Below are 22,410 nucleotides of genomic sequence, written 5' to 3'. Positions count from 1 at the left end.
GTTGAGACACCAGAGCCCAGAGGGCTCATGTAAATTAACTCTCCATTATTGCAAGTCTCAACCCAAGAGGAAAGTGTCACTCAGGGTAGAACATGAGAACAAAAAGCCCAAGTTCCAAGCCCAGGAGGATTCCCCAAGTATCAGCGAGGCCTTTTGCATCAGCTTCCACTAGGCAGAATTCCCACTCATCAAATTACTCCAGAGATCCATAGGTCAAGTATGAGTATTCTACCCAAGTGTGTAAGGTCAAGGGGTTAGCCATGGTCTGGCAGACCAGACCAAAACATCTCACACCCCTGTCGGCAAAAGGCCCCTGGTCTTGAGGCCGAGTTTTTGAAGAAAGTGAGTGCCATCAGGTCTGCCCTCAGTCTAACCAACACTGAGTCCCTGGTCAGCATCCTGGAGTCCTGGCAAGAAGAGCCAGGCACCTCCAGGAGCATCTGGAGGAGAAGACAGGGGCTGAAGAGGCTACCACACCTACTGGTGCTGCTACACATGTCAGAGACCTGGCTGCAGAGGGTGCAGGCATGGCCTCAAGGTCAAAGGAGAAAGCGCCTGAAGACGTGCTAGGACTCTTAGACTGAGAGGAGCAGGATGTCTGGACTGCAAAATATGCACCCTTCAGGGAAGAACTTCATTCAGGCTTCTTAAACCCACCTCACCTGGAAGATCCACTCTTTTAGCCTTGTGCCCCTTCCACGACCCCTCAAGTACATGGAGAGATCCAGCCCTAGTGCACCAGGGTGGAAGAAGCCCCAGGATAGCTGTCCAAAGACATGAGGTCCACTCCAAAGCTCCCCCCGCCAAGGAGAGAAGAGGACAAGACTCACCTGCAGATGAGGTCTCAGGGCCCTGAGAATGAGCACAATGTTTGTAAGGAAAGAGAAATGGGATTTCAGTGGGACATGGAAGTCTGAGAAAGAGCCTCTGCAAAGATAGCTCTAACGGAGGTGTGATTGTGAAGGTGGGCTGGTCACTGAGTTCTTTGTAGTACAAGGTACCAGACAGAAGCCAGACTCTGGGGGGAACCTGCCTGCCGGTGAGCAGTGGGCTTAAAACCCTAAACCAATGAGAATCGAATCCCTTCCCAGCAGCTTCTGCACAGATCAGTGATGTTTGCTTGGTCTTTCTCTTTTCTGTGGTCTAACCTGATCTGTCCTGAGATCAGAGAGTTGGAATAGAAAAGCCTGACTGAAATGAAATGAGCAAAGAGAAGACAAGGCCTCCTAAATCTGGTGAAGACAGAACACAGATAACCAAAGGTGAGGACGGGAAGAAAGAGATTGAGTTCCAAGTCCCATCCACAGTATCCCAGGGCCTGGGAATCCCTGGAAGTGCCAGAGGTGTGTACTCCCTGGGAGATGTGACCCCAAGTGTCGGAGGAAGCCCTACGGAGCAAGGAAGGGAGGGCAGGGACTCTAGGATGGGCACTTCCATACAGGCTGCCCATGTGAATTTCTCAGAGTGACCGTGACAGATCCTGAGAGGGACAGTTTGAGGCAAAGGAAAGTAAGTTTTCTGAAGAGGGGTGAATTCCACAGTCTCCTGATAATGAAACAGAAATCCCGTCCTGCTCAGAGGTACTGAGTAGGAGGGATTGTGAATTCCCATCCTGCACAGAGGCTGGCTGGGAAGTTCGACTGTCTAAAGACAATGTGGCCAAAGTCTTTTTTATCTTTCAAAGATGTATCTTCAACTTCCTGCAAATTCAATCCTGGAAAAAAGCCTAGAATATACAAGTGTGGGTTTTTCAGGACAGCAACAAGGGAAGAAGGTGATAGTGGCATATCAGAGAAGGAGAACAACAGTCTAATAGTCCCTGTGTTACTTAATGAATCACACATGGTGTCCAGCATTCTTCCTTATCTGTAGACATGTAAATGCAGTAGATGTTTTAGCAATAACTGAATTAATCCTCACAGAATTCTTTTTGGCCATTTCCAGGTACAGAGACCAGAAGAAGTCATTAGTTACAAGAGCAAGCAATAATTCGCTGGTCTGAATTTTGTTCAATTTCTGTGTTTGCCCTTCATAGATTGATAAAAGTCTCTGAATCTGGCATTGAAGACAGTGTTTTCTCTGTTGTTGTGGATTGAATAGTGTCCCCCAAAATGTGTGCCAACCTGGCCAGACCATGATTCCCAGTATTGTGTGGTTGTCCTGCATTTTGTGATCTGATGTGATTACTTATGTGTTGTAAATTCTAACCTCTGTAATGTTAATAAGGCGGGATTAGAGGCAGTTAGGTTAATGAGGGAGGACACAATCTACAGGATTAGGGTGAGTCTTGAGTCAGTCTCTTTTGAGATACAAAGAGAAGAGTGAGCGGAAATGAGAGGGACCTCATACCACCAAGGAAGAAGTGCCTGGAGTGGAGCACGTCTTTTTGACCCAGTGTCCACGCGCTGAGAATTTCCTAGGCCAGGGGAAGATAGAAGACAAGTACCTTCCCCCAGAGCCACAAAGAGAGAGAGCTTTCTCCTAGACCTGGTGCCCTGACTTCAAACTTGTTGCTTCTTAAACTGTGAGAGAATAAGTTTCTGTTTGTTAAAGCCATCCACTTTTGGTATCTCTGCTATAGCCACACTAAAAAAAAAAAACTAGATAACTACAAAACACATATATAAAATAGTCAAAAGAAAAAAAGTTTCAAATACACACACATACACGTATGATGTTATTAAACTTTAAAAGCTTTTACATTCTTATAACACATTTAACAATAGAGATTTGTATATAGAAGTTATAATAAGAGCCATCCCCACATAAGTATATTGTACCTGCTCCCCTGAAGTGTCCAGTGTCCAAAGATACATATGTACCCTTTTACACACTTCTTTTTGCCGGGACACATGTAAGTACATTCATTTGTTTGTTTTTATGGAAATTAGGTCACACTCTATCCATGTTTTTCTCTGAATCACTCTTCACTTGGTCAATATCATGAGTCAGAATCAGGGCAGGGGCTGACTGCAGAACAGATGATCAGTTGCTCATATTCACGTTCAAGTTGAAGCTGAAGAAAATTAAAACAAGTCCATGAGTCAAAGTATGCCCTTGAGTATATCAAACCTGAATTTAGAGACCATCTCAAGAATAGATTTGATGCACTGCACACTAATGATCGAAGACCAGATTAGTTGTGGGATGATAGCAAGGACATCATATATGAAAAAAACAAAAAGTCATTAGAAAGACAGGAAAGAAAGCAAACACCAAAGAGGATGTCACAAGAGACTCTGAATCTTGCTCTTGAATGTACAGTAGCTAAAGAGAATGGAAGGAAAAATAATGTAAAAGAGCTCAATAGAATACCTGAAAGGGAAGCTGGAGAAGACAAAGTATGATAATATAATGTGAACAGATCTGGAGTTAGAAAACCAAAAGGGAAGAAAACACCTGGCATTTCTCAAGCTGAAAGAACTGAAGGAAATATTCAAGCCTCTAGGTGCAATACTGAAGGATTCTATGGGCAAAATATCGAACAACACAGGAAACATCAAAAGTAGATGGAAGGAATACAAAGACTCAATACACCAAAAACAATTGGTCGACGTTCAACCATATCAGGAGGTAGCATAGGATCAAGAGCTGATGGTACTGAAGGAAGAACTCCAAGCTGCACTGAAGGCATTGGCAAAAAACATGGCTCCAGGAATTGATGGCGTACCAAATGAGATGTTTCAACACAGGGACGCAGTGCTGGAGGTGCTCACTTGTCTATTCCAATATATTTGGAAGACAGCTACCTGACCAAATGACTGAAAGAGATCTATATGTGTGCCCATTCCAAAGAGAGGTGGTCCAATGCAATGCGGAAATTATCGAGCAATGTCATTAACATTACATGCAAGAAAAATTTTGCTGAATTTAATTTAAAAACAGTTGCAGCAGTACACAGACAGGAAACTACCAAAAATTCAAGCTGGATTCAGAGGAAGACATGGAACGTGGGATATCATTTCTGATGTCTGATGGATCTTGGCTGAAAGTAGAGACTATCACTAAGATGTTTACCTATTTTTGTTTACTATACAAGCACACTCAACTGTGTGGCTCATGACAAATTATGGATAGCTTAGCAAAGAATGGGAATTCCAGAACACTTAACTGTATTCATGCGGAATATCTACGTAGACCAAGAGGCAGTCATTTGAGTAGGGCAAGGGGATACCGTGTGGTTTAAAATCAGAAAGTTATGTGTCATGGTGGTATCCTTTCACCATACTTACTCAATCTGTATGCTGAGCAAATAATCTGAGAAGCTGGTCTGTAAGAAGAAGAACATGGCATCAGTTTTGGAGAAAGATTCACTAACAACCTATGATACGCAGCTGATACGACCTTGCTTGCTGAAAGTAAAGAGGACTTGAAGCAGTTACTGATGAAGAGCAACCACTACAGCCTTCAGTATGGATTACACCTCAACATAAAGAAAACAAAAATTCTCACAACTGGACCAGTAAGCAACACCATGATAGAGAAAATACTGAAGTCATCAAGCATTTCATTTAACTTGAATCCATAATCAATGCCCACAGAAGCAGCAGTCAAGAATTCAAACAATGTATTGCATTGGGCAAATCTATTGCAAAAGACCTCCTTAAAGTGTTGTGAAGGAAAGATGTCACTTTGAGGACTAAGGTGTGCCTGAGCAAAGCCATGATATTTTCTATCACCTCACATGCTTGAGCAAGTTAGACAATGAATACGGAAAACCAAAGAACTGATTCATTTAAAATATGGTGTTGGCAAAGAATACTGAATATACCATGGACTGCCAGAAGAATAAACAAATCCATCTGGGAAGAAGTACACCAAGAATGCACCTTAGAAGCAAGGATGGCGAGACTTCGTCTCACGTGCCTTGGACATATTTTCAGGAGGGACCTGTCCCAGGAAAGGCTCATCATGCTTGGAAAAGCTGAGGGTCAGAAAAAAAGAGGAAGGCGCTCAACAACATGAACTGACACAATGGCTGCAAGAATGGGCTCAAACATAGCAATGATTGTGAGGATGGTTCAGGATCAGGCAGTGTTTCATTCTGTTTTACACAGGATCGATGGCCTCTAACAGCCACAACTAACATACGTAAGCATATATGGGTGTGTGTGTGTGTGTGTGTGTATACCCATTGCCGTCGAGTCGGTTCCAACTCATAGTGACCCTACAGGACAGAGCAGAACTGCCCCACAGAGTTCCCAAGGAGCGCCTGGTGGATTAGAACTGCTAACCTTTTGGTTAGCAGCTATAGCTATTAACCATTATGCGACTAGGGTTTCCATATAAAAAAAAAAAAATTTTATATATATATATATATACACACACATACACACACGTATATATACACACCCTCTTTTTTTTTTCATATATATGTGTGTATATATATATTCTGTTCACCAGTTTTGCATCTCTAGAGATCCCAGGCTAAGACATTTGGTACCTACACTGGTTCCAGAGGAACCAAATCTTAAGGATGAGTTTTCTGAATTGATTCTCAAGTCTGGCTAATCTTAAAGGCACTGATGACTGTCTCCAGTAGTAAATAGGTTACTGCTAATCCATGGTGGGAGGTGACAATAGAAATACGCAAAATACTACTACAACTGGATCAAATATTTGTGAGAGACAAGGCTCTGCCTGATTACATATTTGATACTTTTCTATAATTTTGTCAGAATAAGAATAATAAGGAAGCTGCTTGGTTGGTCCTGCTTTTGCTAGCCACACTGGTGAATGAAAGAAATGGACTCAAAGCTCAAGCACCACATACAAGATCTGAAAGCTGCCACTTGTGCCCAGAAAGAAAACCATATTTCTTATAGTAACAAGGTTAATGCTGCCAAAAATAAACTCAGATTCTTATCATAAGAGTGACTGAATTAAAGCGCCAGTTGAATATCCAACCTCAAATGGTTTCTGAAGTTAAAGTAAGGGCACTGATTGGGAAGAAATGGGATCCTGAAACTTGGGATGAGGACATATGGGCAGACAGTCAGGAAGCGGGGGACAATGAACCTCCAATTTCTGTTGAATCGCTCTTCCTAACAGAACCAGACCTCTTACTCCCATCTGAAGAGATTCTCTAACTTTGCCGGCTAAGCCACCCTTCCCAGTAAAACCATTATCCCTTCCACCTCCATCTAATGAGATTACCCTCAGCTGTGCCTGAAGTGTCTTGTTTGAGTTGTCTCCTGGGGTGGTATCTGGGGCATTGCCTGGGGCATCACCTTAGGCAGATGTCTTATAAGACACGGCTGAACATCCCACTGCCACTGCCCATTTTTGCTTCTAGACCTATACCTAGACTTCAGTCCCAACAAGCCCCAAAAGGTGAGCTATGAAGTGTGACCCAGGAAAAGCTATGCTAAACTCCAAAAGAACTGCTTGATTTTTCTAATATATACATACAGAAACCTGGTGAATATGTGTGGGAATGGCTATTATGGGTGTGGGATAACGGTGCAAGCAACATAAAGGTGGATTAGTCTGAGTTTATTGATATAGGCCCAGGAAGCATAGATTCTTCATTCAGTGTTTCAGCTTGAGAGGTTAGAAAAGGATCTCATAGTTTATTTGTCTGGTTTACTGAAGCATGGATTAAGTGGTGGCCTAAAATAAATCAAGTGGAAATGGCAGATCTGCCATTGTATACTGTAGGAGAAGGTATCCAAAGGCTGAGGGAAATTGGAATGTTAGAATGGATTTATTAGGCTGGACCCACAGACCCACACACGGAGTGCCCAGAGGGCTCTCTTTTTACCATAGCAGTGAGGTACAAATTTGGGGAGCAAGCCCCAGCATTATTGAAGACTTCTGTGGTTGCTATTTTATGTAAGTAAGAGTCCACAGTGAGAACTGCCCTAACTGAATGAAGACACCTGACTACAATGCAGTTGACTGGACCCCATGGTGGTAGCAGCCAAGTGGTGGCACTCAATCAACAAAGACAAGGTGGGTGTGGTTACCATAACAGACAGTAGAGTCAAAGCAGTAATCAGAACAGTCTGCTCGCATGGATTTATGGCATTGGCTACTTAGTCATAGTGTCCCTGGGAGCGAAAGAGCTGGGAAATGTACATCTCCTGGTACCTAGTGTCTTAGATATCTAGTGCTCCTGTAACAGAAATACCACAAACGGATGACTTTAACAAAGAAAATTATTCCCTCACAGTCTAGGAGGCTATAAGTCCAAATTCAGGGTGCCAACTCCAGGGGAAGGCTTTTTCTCTCTGTCACTCCTACGAGAAGGTCTTTGTCACCAATCTTCCCCTGGACAAGAAGGTTCTCAGCACAGGGATCCTAGGTCCAAAGGATGCACTGCTCCTGACACTTCTTTCTTGGTGCTACTGAGGTCCCCCTGTCTCTCTGCTCTTTTCTCTTTTATATCTTAAAAGAGATTGACTTAAAACACAACTTAATCTTGTAGACTGAGCCCTGCCTCCTTATCATAACTGCTTCAAATCCTCGATCATTAACATCATAGAGGTATGATTTACAATACATTGGAAAATCACATCAGCTGACAAAATGGTGGATAATCGCACAATACTGAGAAGCATGGCCTAGTCAAGCTGATATATACATTTTGGGAAGACAGAATTTAATCCGTAACACCTAGTATGCGGCTATCGACCTGTTAATGCCTTTTTCTCCATACCTGTTTCGAAGTATCACCCGAAACAGTGTGCCTTCTCTCTGACCTAAGTATATAAGGACCAAATAATGTACAGGAATCTCTGTTACATTTTCTCCATCTTACCATTATTTGGCCTCATACGCAGACCCAGTCACTTAATTGTGCAGCAGAATGAAGAGATTAAAGCCCCAACATTCTTGCCAGTGGACCAGGAAGGTAGCTGCTCAGACATCAGAGAGCCTCAGAGAGACAGAGACCAGGCGGCTCAAGAGGGGGATACCATAAAGTTGTTTTTCATACCCCTCCCCACTCCCACAGTTGCATATGCTTTGCTCTGACCCTAAGAAGTAGATCAATCCTTTGAGAACTGCATTATGGGTTAGAACACCAACAAGGTCCCAGACTGAGTGACACTCCCATAGATTACATCCAAATATCACTGCAAAGTCTTCAAAATCTGAACTGACATCTGAGCCACAGCACACAGAAGTTGGGAAAGAACCTGCAGCCTGAACATAACTGGGTCAAGTGATTCCTAAAACAAACAACATTGACATTTTCTGTAAGATTGAAGTAAGACACAGTCTTGGAATCACAGACAAAAACTTTAAAAAGCTACTTTAACCATGCTCAAAGAAGTAACAGGCACAACTTAGAAAAATAGAAAAATACATAGAAACCATTCACAAATGAAAATTTTAGACAGGAAAAACAGAAAAATAGAGATAAAAAATTCACTTGATCAGCTCTACAGCGGAATGCTGTTGACAGACAAAAGGATCAATGAGATGAAAACAGTTCAATTGAAAATATCCAATCTGAAAACAGAGAACAAATATTGAAAAAAAATGAACAGAGCCTCAAAAAAATTCAAAAATATCTAACATTTATTTATTGGAATTCCATAAGGTGTAGAAAAAATATGTGGTGTAGAAAAAAGTATCTCAAGAAATACTGGCTCAACACTTTCCCAATTTGTTGAAAGACATAAACTTACAGATTCAAGAAGCCATGCAAACTCCAACAAGTTAAACTCACATAATTTTATGCCCAAATGCCTCATTGTCAATTGTGGAATAACAAGGACCAAGAAAATATCTTCAAAGAAGCTAGAGAGAAAACAACTCATCTCACACAGGAGAAACAATTGGAATGACTCTGTATTCATCATCAGAAGCCATGGAGGCCAAAAGGCTGTGAAAACAACATTTTTTTCAACACTGAAAGAAAAGAAACATTAACCCAGTGTTCTATAGGCTGTTATTTCCTTCATGAGTAAAGGAAAAATATTGACATTCTCAGGTGAAAGATGCTTAAGAGAATTCATCGCCACCAGACTTGCTCTAAATGAAACACTAAAGGAAGTTCTTCAGGTGGCAGGCTTGGAATTTCAGGAATCATGGAAAGCAACAAAGTGGAAAGTATCTTCGGAAGTTCGCCCTCCACCAAAGATTAGACAGGTCTATAAAACAAACAACAACACACGTGAAGAAAGTGTTTCTTAGTTCAATCATGTGTATGAGACCAAAAGTACAAAACCAGCCCAAAAGCACTGAAAAGAGGGCAGGACGGAACAGGAATCATGGCGGATGGAAACGGGGAACTGGAGCATAGGAGAGGACAATATTGACACATCATGAATATTGCAACCAATGTCACAAAACAATTGTGTATAAATGGTTGAACAAGAAAGTAATTTGCTCTGTAAAGTTTCAAATAAAGCACAATAAAAAATTTAAAAAAGTGGTAGGTATCTCGGTAAACATATTATGCCAACCCTGTTGTCACTGTACAACATGGCGCAGGACTCCCCTCTTTGCAAAGACTTTCTAGCCTATTGGAAAAACTTTGGAATATACTCTTGGTGGCACATTAGTATTAGAGAATGGGGTTAATTTTGAAAATATGAGATGTCTGTACTCATGCCTGGTGAATAAACTGGATAATAATATTTTCAGAGCGAAATGAGATGTTCTAACAGAAAAATAGGCCTGAATTCCCACGTGGGCCATGAGCCTACTACTCTGAAGGCCTTTCCCAGAGAGGCATTTCAGGCACTTCTAGAGCAGCAGGAGCGCTGGGGAATGCAGGTGTCAACCTCCCCCAGGGCCTTCTCTGAGGGGTAAGTACCTGCTTTAGTACTGAGCTTAGTGGTTCATAAATTGTCATTCTGCATAAGGTCTTCAGGTTCAAGTCTGTAATCCAGCTGGGATTCTGTGTGTGCTGCATCTGTGCATCAAAAGAACACGCTTCTAGAAGCAGAATGCCAGGACAGAGGCGGTTGGGCAGTTGGCGTTGGGGGGTGCTGCGCAGACAGGGGTGCCCGAGGGAGGCACAATATAGTCATTCTGCAGGAGGTCTAGTCCTTCTGCACAAGAATTAGAATGCTTCTCAATGCACAACAGTTTACATGCAGGACATAAACAAAGTTACTGAAGGACAAAGTTGAATAGTAAACCAAGCCGCTCCCTGTCAATCCTTACCTGAGAGGGTCTTCATCAGGACTTCCGGGGATGGAGAAGGAAACAGTAAACGCTGATTTATTTTACCTCTTCCTTCCTCAAGAAACAGGAACTGGTGTTAAGATGTCAGGTGTCAAGCCCCAAACTCCTCTTCTGGTCTGTATTTAAGCTGTATAATAAAACTGGGAATCAGGCAATCAGCCATGAGCAGACAGACCCAGAGTATTCCCAGTGCCCCACATCTTTGAGCTCCAGTGAGATCCTGTTCTTAGTCCCTAGATTAGCAGAGGAGCTGAAAGACTGAAATTCCGTGTTTTAAGGCAACTTGGGCTTCAAGCAGGCACTTATTGCTAAAGTCGTATATCTCTGTGTTAATTTATGATCCTTAACTCAAATCCGGACTTGGAAGCTCATTTTGATAACTCCTCATTAGTCTGCCTAGACAAGAGTCTGCTCACAGTCAGTGATGACAATGGAGGAAACAAAGTCCCTAGCCCAGAGGAGGGACTGTTCCCCAAATTTAGGGCAATGCCCCTGGGGAGCATCGGCGAGGTGCACTGTGGCCTCTGTGGCTTTGCCTTCTGCTCCTGGAATTGCACCCTGGGGGCGTCCATATGCAGACGCAGAGTCCGTGGGTGACCATAACTCCTGCCCTTCTGGGTCATCGTCCGGACGCACGTTGCGATATGCTTCCTGCCCCCCTTCCCAGCATAAGCGCTGCGATCACACGTGGCAGAACCAGTTCCCAGGTCCAGACCCTAGACCTTGCCCTCCTTGGCCTCAGGCTTCCCCTAGTCCTGGGGGAACCCGCAAGCCTGGCGGGTGCGAGGTTAGCACCCGGCTGGGCGGGCTTGGGCCTGTCTCAAAAGGCTCATGGCGCACGCAGGTTCCGCCTCCTTGGAGTCTGCGGGCTTGCGGTGGGCAGCCCGGCATCTCCTGCCTCCCTCGGGCGCCCTCTCTGGGCAGCAGCTCCCCTCCCCCCGCCCCGCCAACCACCGAACAGTCGCACTGCCTGCTTTCTGCTTCTAGAAGCGTGTTCTTTTGATGCACACATGCAGCACACACAGAATCCCAGCTGGATTACAGACTTGAACCTGAAACGCACAACTTTAAAACTACTAGACTGGGGGGGGGGCGGTATTGGCAGTGAAAAAAGGAAAAAAAAATAAGAAAGAGAACAATTACAAAAAAAGTATTAGAAGACTGTAACCTCACGTTATGGACTCAAGAAGGCTGCGGATACACAACTGCGTAGATAGCATACTGTTGTATCTTTCTTTGCAAATAAGTCTTAGATGAGGGAATTTGGTACCGCGAAGAGTTGCAGAGCCTGACTTTGGGGAAATCTGGGATTGATTAATTGGCTTGCATGAGGCTACAAGCCCTGATAATCAATATTTAAAGATGAGATTCGAGCAATCTAGAACACGCATCAGAATTTTTTACAAGTAAATTAGCACCAGAAGAGGCCTTTAACCACTAAATAAAATGGGTCAGTAGTTCAAGATCTCCCTACAAAGAAAATGGCAGACCTAGATCGTTTCCAGTCAGGTTCCAGCAAACATGCAAGAAACAGTCATTTTAATCTTGTACGCAGTCAACAGAGATTAGAAAACCATGAGACACTCCCCTAACTTGATCCTTATGGCTAGTTTAAAAATGATAACAAATTAGAGAAGGAAGGTAGAAGAAGAGTTAGAGGACAAGCACACTCAGTAACTGAGATGCAAAACCCTACATAAGATGCCAGCAAAGGAAATCCAGCAAAGGGTAAACCACGTAACATGCCATGATCAAGGCGGTTTATTGTAGGCATACAAATTTGAGTGAACGTTAAAGATTTAGTAATTTCATTCACCACATGCATAGGTGAAAGAAGAGAAGACATATGCTCACCTCAAGAGATGGGGGCAAAGCAGGTTGATAAAATCCAATCACACGGACAGATAAGGACTAGGTGCAAACATGGAACAGAAAAGGAGTTCCCGAACGTGGAAAACTACAACTAGCGTGATAGTTCATGGTGACGGGTGGGACATTCTCTTTAAAATTAATAAACAATAAAATAAGGATGCTTCTATCATTATTTTTATTAAACATTGAACACTGGAAGTGTAAGCTAGTACAAAAAAAGTATAACTGCTATTCATAGATTATAGGACTGTCTCCATTGAAAACCGTAGAAAATATTGGAATTAATAGTAATCATAAATAAAAAATAAATTGAAATTTCAATGCGTCAGCATCAAGCTGACTCTGTCATAGCTCTTAGGTGAAAGCAAAGGACACTGATAGGGAAAGAGCAGGTTCGGGTGGGCTAGACCAAGGAGGGAAGAAAATTATTCTGCACTGGGCTGAACTTATAAGCACGGGTATGTGTGTTAGTTACCTAGTCCCTCCATAACAAAAAATAACACAACTGGATGGCTTTTAAAGGACAGAAATTTATTTTCTCACAGTTTAGCAGGTAGTCGTTCGAATTCAGGGCATGGCTGTAGTGGGAGGTCCTTCCTTGTCTACCTCAGCTTCTAGTAGATGCCAGCAATCATTTGTGTTCCTGGCCTTCTAGAAGCATCTGTCTTCTTTGTCTGTCTTCCTTTTCACCTGTTTGTGTCTGTGTGTATTCTGCTCCTTTTATAACTAAGAAGAGTTAGGCTTAGGACCCACCCTACATTGGTATGACCTCATTCACATAATAAAAGCAGGCCCCTTATTTCCAAACAAGGTCAGAATTACAGGTACAGGGGTTAGGATTTCCACATACATTTTGGAGGGACACAATTCAATCCCTAACAGTTGATTTACCAGATATTCTGGATTGAGAGTACTCACATGAACAGCTGAGAGTAGTTCCAATTCTTTGCTACATTCAGTGGCTGAAACTTGTCTCAATGGTCACCCATAGGAATGTTGGAGCAATTATTTGTGCAGGACCTGGCCTACCATTCCTAATCATGTCCATTGTGTGGAAAAACACACACTCCCATCACCGAAGCCTTGAGAAATTCATCGATAAGAACGGAATGGTGGTTGGAACCAAGAATTGTTTCATAGCCTAGATAACATGGTGTAGGTGTTAGATATCCACATGGAGATGTCAGGTAATAAAACTTCACCCCACACGGAGATGTCAAGAATAATACCAACAGCTAATGTTCATTGAGTACCTACACTGGTGCCAGGCACTCCTGTGCTTTTCCTTTCATGTTTGCTTTTCATGATGGCCATATGAGGAATGTATCATTATAATGCATAAAGAGGTCAATACAGAGAGTTAGGCTGACATTTGAATATATGAGTCTCGACCCAGGAGGAGTTTGAATGGATGGAGGTATAAACCTCACGTCCTTAGCTACAAATAGACAGCAGTGAACTCACTGAGGCATCCTAGAGGGAGGGTGTCAACAGAGAGAGGAGCAGGCACCAAGCCCAAGGGTACTCGGGTATCTAGAAGCCTGCCAGGTGAACAGCAGCCAACAAGCCTCTCTGAAGTCCAGTGTGCTTCCTGGAGGGTTGTCTGTCCTTGCTCTCAGCTGCATTTCCCCAGTGCTCCTCCCACCTGCACTGGGTTGTCCCCTTCATGAGGACAGGGACAGTGTGTACCTTTCACCACTGTATCTGCATAACATAGACTACTTCTGGCCCATGGAATATACTGACTGAATGAAAAATAAACAAACGATAAGTACGTAAAATCCTTCGTAGTTGATACCTTGGGATACATTAAGGGGCTTCATGAGTAAGAGGGAGAAAAACTGATCAGGGCTGCTTCTGAGACCATCTTTTAGGCATAAAGAGTGTTAAACAATAATTAAACAAAGAGATTTAATGGCAGAGATGTATGTTAAAAAGATGTAAGTATAGGTTGAAGTTACTAGAAACATGCACATTTATTATTGCAACTATAGTTCAAATTGTTAAAAAACATATACTACATGCACACAGAATATTATAAAGTAATTTAATGCCCTCATTAAAAAAAAAACAAAAAAATTTATCATGAGAAAAGACTAATGATGAATGAAAATATCAGGATATAATATCCGTGTTAATATACATAAATATGTGTGCTAATACACACATAAAACCAGTTGCCACTGAGTCAGTTCTGATTCATGATGACACCAGTGTGCCAGAGTAGAACTGTACCCCATAGGGATTTCAGTGGCTGAGTTTTCGGAAGTAGACTGCCAGACCTCTCTTTCATAGCAATTCTGGGTGGACCGGAACTCCAACTTTCTGTCAGCAGCTCAAGATATTAACCATTTGCATCAACCAGAGTCTCTAACACACATACATGCCAATATAAGTAAGATAACAGACGTATCAGAACGTTAATAATTTATTCTATGCATTACGTATGTTTTCTTGTTATTTATTGCATACTTTCCCATTGCTTCCAAGTTTTTGAGGAATAGAATGTACTTCTGGAAAAATTCATGAGAGATTTTTAAGTAATGAAATAATTAACAGAAACAGAATGAGTAAATCTGTGGCAAGGCAGCCCATGAACCCAAGATTACAGTAACACTGGTATGAAAAGCAGAATTGTGGAGTCTTGAAGCTCAGTGGTCCCATGCATCCATCAGGAAAGAGGGAAGAGCAAATAAACAAGGAGAAAATACAGTGAGCCAGAGGAGTGGGAGCCCTCTGTTGTGGGCACAGTTTTCTCATGAAACTTTAGATGGACACAATGGGTGGGATTATCCACTTCCATCACACAAACATTTTTATTACCCTTGATTTTAACGGAACTATGTTATAAAAACAAATGATAAAATAAAGTATAATAAAAGAATAAATCTCATCAGTGGACTACTATCATTTTCCCCAGCCACTGAGGAGGGCAGGAGACACACACGGGAAAGAAGATGGAGCAGTGTGAAAACTCATGCTTAGTGAGGAGGGGAGTGTTTCTGAGACAGGCCTTACCTGCTACCACCTAGGGAAGTAGGCAGCCGTGCACAACCAACTGGAAGAAATGGCACATTATTTCTGAGACTTACTCCAGGTCATAACAAATTATGGATAACATGGGGAAGAATGAGATTTCCAGGACACTTAATTGTTCTCATGAGAAACCTGTACATAGAAAAAGAGGCAGTCATCTAAACAGAACAAGGAATACTGCATGGTTTAAAGTCAAGAAAGGTGTGCATCACCGTTGTATCCTTTCACCATATGTATTCAACCTGTATGCTGAGCAAATAATCCGAGAAGCTGGACTGTCTGAAGAAGAATAAGGCGTCAGGATTGGAGGAAGACTCATTAATAACCTGAGATATGCAGATGATACAATCTTGCTTGCTGAAAGTGAAGAGGCCTTAAAGCATTTACTGCTGAAGATCAAAGACTGCAGACTAACAGTCTAACAACTGGACCAATAAGCAACATCATGACAACGGAGGAAATGTTGACATCATTAAGGGCTTCATTTTACTTGGATCCACAATAAACACCCATGGAAGCAGCAGTCAAGAAATCAAACGACACATTGCATTGGGCAAATCTGCTGCCAGAGGCCTCTTTAAAGTGTTCAAATGCACAGATGTCACCTTGAAAACTAATGTGCGCCTGACTCAAGCCATGGTGTTTTCAGTCACCTCATACGCACATGAAAGGTGGACAATGAATAAGGAAGACCAAAGAAAAATTGAAGGCATTGAATTACGGTGTTTGCAAAGAATATTGAATATACCACGGACTGCCAAAAGAATGAACAAATCTGTCTTGAAAGAAGTACAGCCAGAATATTCCTTAGAAGCAAGAATGGCGAGGCTTCATCTCACATATTTTGGACATGTTGTCAGGAGAGATCAGTCTCTGGAGAAGCAGGTCATACTTGGTAACAAGTGGCCACAACAATTGGCTCAAACATAACGACGACTGTGAAGGCGACAATAGGTAGTTTAACATACATTTTGACCTATATGAATTAAAATTTAAACAATTATTTCATGCCTTTTTGTAGCGGTTTCAGAATATACAATTAAAATAAATGTAAACAATTAATAGAAAAAATCTCTGAAAATAAAATTTAATTTTTTTAAGTCACTGCTCCATACCCCAAATCTAAATGGCTTGATATAAAGCACTGGTCTTTGTGATTCACAAAAAGCAGGTGCCAATTCCTGAACAAGAACTGAAGTGACAGGAGAAACTCCTCATGCTGTTATAGCCCTGAGTATGGGCCCTAATCCAATAATCTGTCCTCATTAATTCCTTTTCATTTCATCTCTGTGAAAGGGGAGGGAGAAGGTGAGAGAGGGTTACGTGCGCCTATTCTGTTCTTTAGCATCTAGTTCACTGCCAGGAACAAGTATTCATAAGAGTCTACAAAACATTAAAGTACAAATAAGGAGGAAAATCTCCTAGTATATATATATATTAGGTGGCACAAAGAGTTAAGTGCTCAGCTACTAACTGAAAGGTTGGCAGTTTAAATCCACTCAGTTGCCTTGGAAGAAAGGCCTGGCAATAAACCTCCAAATGGTCACAGCTATTGAAAACCGCACGGAGGGCAGTCCTACTCTGAAAACTCACGGGGTCGTCGGGAGTGAAAATCTCCTCACGGCAACTGGATTGGTAATCTATATATGGCATAAATGTTCGGAAAATTAGTTTCTGAACATATACACGGCATAAAGAATACACTGCACATTAGTATTATGTGCCAAAACCCACTGTCACCAAGTCGATTCTAACTCACAGTGACCCCAAAGGACAGAGTAAAACTGCCCCATAGGGTTTCCAAGGCTGTAAGTCTTCACTGAAGCAGACTGCCACATCTGTCTCCTGCAGAGAGGCTGGTGCTTTCGAACCACTGACCTTTCGGTTAGCAGCCAAGTTCTTTAACCACAGAGCCACTAGGACTCACTGCTGTCATGTACAGTGATTACATAAGCAAATTCTGAAACAAACTGCCTGGGTTTAAATCCTAACTCAATTTATCAGCTGGGTGATCTGGGCACGTTACTTTACCTCTCACTGCCTCAGTTTCCCATTTCTAAAATGGGTCTTATTCAAAAGGTTGTTACGCAGGTTAAATAAAACACACAAGGCACTTAGAAAAAGGCCTTACACACAGAATGAACACAATAAATGTTAGCTTTCATAATTATTAAGGGAATACAAACAGCTTAGTTGAAGAAACTTCCATTGAGAAATAGCTGCGTTCCAAAATTCATGTGTAAAGTCATTTACATCAACTGTTAAAGTTGTATGTTTAGATTCAAGTGATTACTGAGGTATATTATGATCTTGAACAGAGTTCTGGGGACTATACAGGCTGACTCTGCATGCCCTTCTCCTGCACATCCATTCCATCTCCCTTGGAGCCCAGACATCATGTTATCAATTAAACCCCTCCCACACTGGTGGTGTACTGTTTATGAGCTACGGATGCTAAACAAAAGGTCATCAGTTCAAATCCACCAGGCGCTCCTTGGAAAGTCTATGGCACAGTTCTGCTCTGCCCTATTGGGCCGCTATGAGTTGGAATAGACTCAGTGGCAATGGGTTTTTAATGGGTATGAGTTAACTGTTCAGTGCTGAAAGACATACCAAAAGCAACCACTAACACAAAAGTATAGTAAAAGTTCTTATTTTAGAATAGCAAAACCTTAGTTTCTAACACAGTGGTGAATTAGGGTGGACTGTGGATCAAGAGGAGGCCTGGTGGCATAGTGGTTAAGAGCTCAGCTGCTAACCAAAAGGTCAGCAGTTCGAATCCACCAACTAGTCCTTGGAAACTCTATGAGGTAGTTCTACTCAATGCGATAGTGTCTCTATGAGTTAATATCCACTAGGGTCTCTACGGGTTGGAATCAACTTGATGGTGACAAGTTTGGTTTGGTTTGGATTGAATTATGACCCTAAAAAACGTGTGTTTCAACTTGGTTAGGCCATGATTCCCACTATTGCATAGTTGTCCTTCATTTTGTGATTGTAATTTTACTGTAAGAGGATTAGGGTGGGATTGTAACACCACCATCACTCAGGTCACCTTTCCCTGAGGTGTGGCCTGCACCACCTTTTATCTCGCAAGAGGTAAAAGGAAAGGGAAGCAAGCGGAGAGTTGGGGGCCTCAGACTATCAAGAAAGCAGCACCAGGAGCAGAGCATGTCCTCTGGACCCAAGGTCCCTGCACCTGAGAAGCTCCTTGACCATGGGAAGGCTAAGGACAAGGACCTTCTTCCAGAGCCGAAAGAGAGAGAAAGCTTTCCCTTAAAGCTGATGCCTTGGACTATTAGGCTACTTTAATGTGAGGTATTAAATTTCTCTCGGTTAAAGCCATCCACTCATGGTATTTATGTTACGGCAGCACTAGATGATGAAGACAGTGGGTAAAGGTGGAAGGGGTGGATGAAGGACAAAAAAAGAAAAATGGACAACAAGAGAAATATAAGAATTCAGAGAACTGTGAAAATTTAATTCCTGAATATACTTTCTTTCTCCTCCCTGTAACTGGAAGGACTTTTCTCATATACAGCATATATAAGTAAATCCTTGCAATATTTAAAACACTTAGATTTTTGTAAAACTCATTCTCTGAAAACTCATGGTGGCCCCATTAATTTGTGGCTTAAAAACAACTCAGAACTACAAAGAAGCATAAATAAATAAATAAAGGCACTGCTGTCATTTGCGGGTGATGTTCTTTTCCTGTTATCCACAACCCACACACTTGGGAGTTAATTTTCCAGGATCAGTGTTCATAGACCATCCTCTTTCTCTTACCACTACCCCACCACCCTTAATTATTTAGAAAAGGCAGGGCCAGTCAGTGCTCCAAACATCAAGTTTTCTCTCCAAAATGCCAACTCGCACTTGGGGAGCAGGCTACATTCTCAGCTATCAGCAATTCCACTAGCCCCTGCAGATAAGGAACATGTCTCCACTGAACTGTTCGTTGTAATTAAAAAACCAAAAAAAGTAAAAAACTGTTTCTTAAAACCAGAAAAAAAAAAAAAACAGGCATTTCCCTATTACCCACCCACCCCACTCTCCCACACCCAGTGCTCCCCTCACCACACACACACTCAAATATTTCCTACCAAGGGTGTGTCCCAAGCATGGGGTCTGGCTCTGCTCTTCTTTTACACCCCTTGGAGGCCTCTGGAGAAACCATACCTTTGGTTGGCAATTCCCTGAACCCTGCCTATTCAAGCTGGCACTTATTCAAAAAGGCAGGTGAGTCTTCAAGTCAGGTTTTTAAAAGGAGTTTAAGAGGAGCCAGGTGATATGCCTACTCACCCTCAAGTTTCTCAAAGGTAATAATTTCTTGAGATGTTTCCAATGTCTCAACTATGGGTTAATTAAATCCCTTAGGATGGTGGGCATAGGAAAATCCTCCATCTCAATGCCCCCCACTTTGAAAAAAAAGAGGGGGAATCTCCAAAATCACAAATTTGAATTTCTACATACTTGATTGAACTAAGGAGTAAGTTCCTCATGTGTGTTATTCTTGGTTTGAGCCTGGTGGTGCAGTGGGTAAGAGCTAAGCTGCTAACCAAAAGGTCTGCTGTTTGAATCTACCAGCTGCTCCTTAGAAACCGTATGGGGTAGTTCTACTTCGTCCTATAGGGTTGGTAAGAGTCAGAATTCACTGGATGGCAATTGGTTTGTTTGTTTTTCAATCTTTGGCTGAAAGGTAGACTTTGTTATCAATTTATTAAATCAACTGGTAATTTGCTGGATATTTCTCATACACGAACTTATGATGTCTTCAAATCCAGCCAATCAGGTTTAGGGAGAGAGAAACTTCTCTACCTTAGCCTCCCTGCCATTCCCACACCTTTTTCATTGATTTCCATGCCCTGTTTAAGTAACATCACTCATCACTTCTCACTGTCTAGGTTATCTGAGCCAATTCATGGCAGTCAATTCCACCTGAGCCCTAGGATACCCTCATTTACATACTCTGCCCTGTTGTTCCTTCACCAATGGCTGTCTTCACATCTCCCCTTGAATGTCTACTAGGCATCTCAAACTTAATATGGTTGAAATAAAATTCTTGGTCCAAGTGTCTTATTTACCTCCCAGTCTTCCTTATCTCAGCAAATGTTCTCACTATCCTCTGGGTTGTTCAGGACAAAAACCTAGAAATCATCCTTGATTTCTCTCCTTTATTCAAATCTTGCATCCAGTCCATTGACACATATTCTGGACTCTTGGTGCTACCTTAACATAAATCCTGACTCTATCCACTTCTCACTACCTCCACCTTACAGCCACCATCATCTCTTGGTTAAAACTGGACTCCGTGCCACCGATCTTCCCTCTTACAGTCTACATAACAGCATCACCTCAGTGGCTTCTCATGGCAATTAGGAAAAATTCCCAAATCCTTCCCATGGTCTTTCATGATGCGGGGCTTGCCCACCATACTAACCTCATTTCCTAACAGTCTTCCCTCGGTTCACTCCACACTAGCCATGACTTATTTCCTGAGCTTCCTCAAAACATGCCAGAACACTTGGTTATTTAAGGGCCTCAGAAACAACTCTTTCCTTTATTGACAATATCCTCACTCCAGAACTTCATACAGCTATTCTCTCCTTTGATATAGGTCAGTTATCTCCTCGAATATCCTGATCCCATAAGCCTTTACTAACTATTAATCTAAAACAGCTCACCCCACTCATTCCCTCACATGCAACTCTGTCTTATTTTCAAAATATTTAGCTCTCCTTGACATTTTTTGTTAATTATTACCTGTAAATGTACTTTTTGTGGTTGAGAATATATGCAGCAAAACATACACCAACTCAACAGTTTCTACCTGTACAATTTAATGACATCGGTTACATTCAAGTTGTGCAACCATTCTTACCCTCCTTTTCTGAGTTGTTCCTCTGTCATTAACATAAACCCACTGCTCCTTAAGGTTCCTACCTAATCTTTTCAGTAGCTGTTGTCAATCTGATGCCATATAGACAGTTCTTAAAAGAGCATATGCTCAAGGTAGACCATTTTTATTAGTTAAGTAGCTAATGTTCTGGAGCCCTCGTGGCACAGTGGTTAAGTGATACGGTAGCCAAGCAAAAGAAGAGCAGTTTGAATCCACCACCTGTACCTTGGAAACTCTATGGGGCAGTGCTATTCTGTCTTACAGGGTCCCTGAGTCGGAATTAACTCAACAGCAACAGTATGGTGTTTTCTTTTTTATACTTCAGTTTTAAGATGATTCAAGGGAATGCTTTTGGTGTAATGTTTAAAGATTATCTCACGGCAATAGTTTCAGGAGTTCATTCACCCTCAATGGCTCCAAAAAGTCTAGGGTTCATGAGAATTTGAAATTCTGTTCTGCATTTTCCCCCTTTTGATCAGGGCTTTTCTATGGACTCTTTGATCAAAATGTTTAGCGACAGCAGCCGGGAACCTTCTGGTTCTTCTGGTCTCATGGCATGCTAGATGTTCTTTTAAAAAACATGAATGGATGCTGGAGGTTATCAAATACTTATTTTATTACACCTATTAATTATTAATATAACCACATTTATTTTTCCTGTACATATGGCAAATTATACTGATTCATTTTTGAATGTTAAACTAACCTTGAATTCTTGGGATAGACCCAACTTGGTCATAATATATTCTTCTTTAGAGTATTGCTGGATTTGTTTTGCCTATTTATTTTTATATTTTGCATCTATGTTCATCAGTGACATTTCCCTGTAATTTTCCCATCTTCTGCTGCTCTTGTCAGGTTTTGGTATCAATATTCATTCTACAAGCTTTATAAAATGAGTTTGGGTATATATTTCCTTTTATATTGAAGAATTTGTGAAGTATTTCTTGAATATTTGGCAGAATTTGCAGGAAAAGCCATCTGATATGAAGTTTTCTTTTTGAGAATAGTTTGAGCTCCAATTCAATTCTATTAACAGTTGTGAAATTACTTTTGCTTCCTGTTTCTTCTTGAATCGTTGTTATTAACTTACATGGTATGATACGTTTGCCTACTTTACCTAAATTTGCAAATTTATGAGCTAATATGGTTCATAACATTCTCACATTATCTTTAAGTTCTGCAAGATCTGTAGTCATTTTCTTTCTAATTCCTGATATTTGTTATTTATACCTTCATTCTTTTTCACTTGATCAATCTTGCCTAAAGTTTGTCAATTTTACTAGCATTTTCTAAGAATCAACTTTAGTCTTCGTTGATCGTCTGTTGCATGTATCCAATCATTAATAGAAACAAAAATTCCTATGAATGTTTGTTTCTGGTTTTTTCCCAACATTTTGAATGGATGTTTAACTCACTTATTTTTCAAAATTTGTTCTTTCCAATTATATTTTTAA

General features: G+C 41.5%; 1 long non-coding RNA gene across 3 annotated transcripts in view; it reads right to left on the bottom strand.

The window, feature by feature from the left end:
- Positions 1–2,622: 2,622 nt before the first annotated feature.
- LOC135229624 (uncharacterized) overlaps positions 2,623–22,410 on the bottom strand; it is a 156,722-nt gene continuing 136,934 nt past the window's right edge. For all 3 annotated transcript variants that reach the window (XR_010320301.1, XR_010320300.1, XR_010320299.1), the window contains 2 exons: positions 10,123–10,270; positions 2,623–3,016 (listed from right to left, as the gene is read on the bottom strand). This is a non-coding gene — a long non-coding RNA (uncharacterized LOC135229624). The remainder of the gene's footprint in view (positions 3,017–10,122; positions 10,271–22,410) is intronic.

This window comes from Loxodonta africana, unplaced genomic scaffold (genome assembly GCF_030014295.1).
Source record: "Loxodonta africana isolate mLoxAfr1 unplaced genomic scaffold, mLoxAfr1.hap2 scaffold_43, whole genome shotgun sequence".
In the NCBI taxonomy this organism is placed as follows: Eukaryota; Metazoa; Chordata; class Mammalia; order Proboscidea; family Elephantidae; genus Loxodonta; species Loxodonta africana.
Note: the sequence above shows the minus strand (reverse complement) of the source record. Positions and strands in the feature narration are given on the sequence as shown.